This window comes from Primulina huaijiensis, unplaced genomic scaffold (assembly GCF_012295235.1).
Source record: "Primulina huaijiensis isolate GDHJ02 unplaced genomic scaffold, ASM1229523v2 scaffold26083, whole genome shotgun sequence".
In the NCBI taxonomy this organism is placed as follows: Eukaryota; Viridiplantae; Streptophyta; class Magnoliopsida; order Lamiales; family Gesneriaceae; genus Primulina; species Primulina huaijiensis.
The window spans coordinates 9293-11966 of record NW_027356318.1 but is presented as its reverse complement, the minus strand read 5'-3'; the positions used below and the strand labels follow the sequence as shown (position 1 = coordinate 11966).

The 2674-nt window shown below is 39.4% G+C and overlaps 1 long non-coding RNA gene across 1 annotated transcript; it reads left to right on the top strand.

Annotated features, from left to right (window-relative positions):
- Positions 1-859: 859 nt before the first annotated feature.
- Positions 860-2470, top strand: LOC140967651 (uncharacterized). The gene is made up of 3 exons (XR_012173613.1): positions 860-1003; positions 1415-1601; positions 2317-2470. It is a non-coding gene; the product is annotated as an uncharacterized lncRNA (long non-coding RNA).
- Positions 2471-2674: the final 204 nt, after the last annotated feature.

Sequence of the window (2674 nt, the reverse complement as noted above, 5' to 3'; positions counted from 1 at the left end):
TTGGCTCGAGGCCTCACGGCTTTAAAAAGCGTCACAAGGGGTTGCTACACGCTCATTTAAATGTCCATCATCTCTCCCGTGGTTTGCCGATGTGGGATTTCGCCTAAGGGCCTTCACCCACCCTTTCGGACTCAGCGTCCTCGCTAAGGTTTGCCCCACCATCCAAAGCCACGCGGAGTCGCTCTGATACTAAATGTCATGGCTCATCCCACTTGTGATATTGTCTGCTTTGCCCGATGCCTCACTACTTTAAAATCATCACAAGAGGTTGCTACACGCTCATTTAAATGTCCAACATCTCTCCCGTGGTTTAGCGATGTGGGATTTCGCCTAAGGGCCTTCACCCCACCTTTCGTGACTCAGCGTCCTCGCTGAGGTTTGCCCCACCATCTCAAACCCACGCGGAGTCGCTCTGATACCAAATGTCACGGTCCAGACCACTTGTAATATTGTCTACTTTGGTCCGAGGTTTCACGGCTTTAAAATGCATCACAAGGGATTGCTACACGCTCATTTTAATACCCATCATCTCTTCCATGGTTTAGCGATGTGAGATTTCGTCTAAGGGCCTTCACCCCTCATTTCGGGACTCAGCGTCCTCGCTGAGGTTTGCCCCCACCATCCCAAACCCACGCAGAGTCGCTCTGATACCAAATTTCACGGTCCAGCCCACTTGTGATATTGTCCGCTTTGGCCCGAGGTCTCACGGCTTTAAAAAGCGTCACAAGAGGTTGTTACACGCTCATTTAAATGACCAGCGTCTCTCCCGTAGTTTAGCGATGTGAGATTTTGTCTATGGGCCCATTTACAAACACTACCTACATATATATACAATTGTCTATAATAATAGAATAACTCAAAAGTAAGTGCGAAGCGCCACACAATCTTCTTACGTAAGCTTCTTCTCATCGGCGCCTCCTCTCTCATCTCTCGTTTCCTCCCTCACCAACGGCTCCCTCAACTCACGACCGGCTCGTTCTTCTACGCTTCTGAATAATTTTAGGTTAAGTCAGTAGCTTTAATGCTTCTTTTTTTTTTTTCAAGAATTTTGTTTGGTCTATCCATTTTTTTTTGAAGATCCCTCAAGTTTTCGGAATCGATTGTTAATGTGTTAGTTTTCGAGTGAAAACACGATGATTTTTCCTTCAATTTTCAGTATTTTTGAAATCTTGATCTGGCAAGATATCGTGTCAATTTAGAATGTGAACAAGACACCTAATTTTGTATTATTAAAATGTTCTTTTTTTAATATTGTAGTTATGTAGACGGCTATGTCGAAAGGTGTGAATGATATAAATGTATGCTAGTATCTACTTCATGTTAATAATAACAAAAGGTATTGTTTGTTATATCTGTTGGTTTATTTTCTATTTTGTGTTCTATACTGGTTTGAAACTTTTGATGATGTGCACAGGCTCTCTCAGAATGCAAACCGACGATTTTTTGTTGTTGGAATCAACAATACACCAACACGAAACTTTATCAATACACGTTTTTTCATCTTGTTGAACGGCATAATTTATTTCCTCATCATCTCTCGGCGTTGAGATGTCACCAAGTGCTACTTTTGCCAGCCCAATTACAAGTCTATCAGTTGTTATGTAGTTCTCCGCTCATGTCATCTCAAGTTCTCCACGTTTTATGTACATTGAGTGTGTGTGGATGAGTTGGACTGCTATTATTCTGATATTTGGAATCCCTTTGTTGCAATGGTTCAACATAAGTGTAGAGGAACTAGTTAACTTTAACTTGAAGCATTCACAATGGTTTGAAGCTTGTCCCATATTCTTGATACAAGGTTTTGTGATACGCAAAACCTGAGCTTGTAAATTTATTAGATAACCACAAAGTGTGTTATTTTTGCTGAAGTTTTTTGAAGTTTCATGTGTTGATATTTCTAAAATAATATACATTTGTTTTTGGAGTAAGTCTTGACATAATAAGCGCTATTATATGAAGGGAGTAAAGAGTGCCGCAAGAATTGGTTGCCTAAAATGCTCATTTCTTTATTTGAATGACGGAAAATTTCTGTTGTCTGCTCCTTTACTTGTGTACATATTAGATGTTCCCTGCCTAGTATTATTTTCTGCTTTGGTATCTGTTTTTTGTAATTTCACTTGCTGCTTTATTTGCAGCATATTCACAAATACTGTTCAGAACTCTACTTCAGCATTTTTTTGTCTAAAAGTCTACACCAACATCATTCTGATCTGTTTTCATTCATTTAAGTGCCTGTGGACAATGTGAAATGAGCCATACTCGAGATTGCGGATATATTTAACGGTTAATGCTTTTGTATTACATTTTCGCAGCTAGATCAGAAGATCAATGGCTAAAGCAAAAGAAGAATGTTTGTTTCATTCCAACTGGGCTTCGGCCACTTCACTTGCGTTTTCAGATCTTACAAACCAGAGAAAGTGCTAGGCTTGTTTTTCGATTAAAGTACACATCTATATGTGATGTTTCGCTGGTAATTATGTTGTACTGTGCTTGAGATCAGATTTACTTTTTACTAGTTGATTTTGTAATGATGACTTTAAGAGAGGGCATTCACTTTTTATAGAATCTCTATGTTTGGCAACCAGAGTCTCTTTTTTGAAACAATCATTGACTGTAGAAAAGATGATTGTTTTACTGAAAATCAGTGATAGGGTTTAGCCTTTTTTGGCCTTTC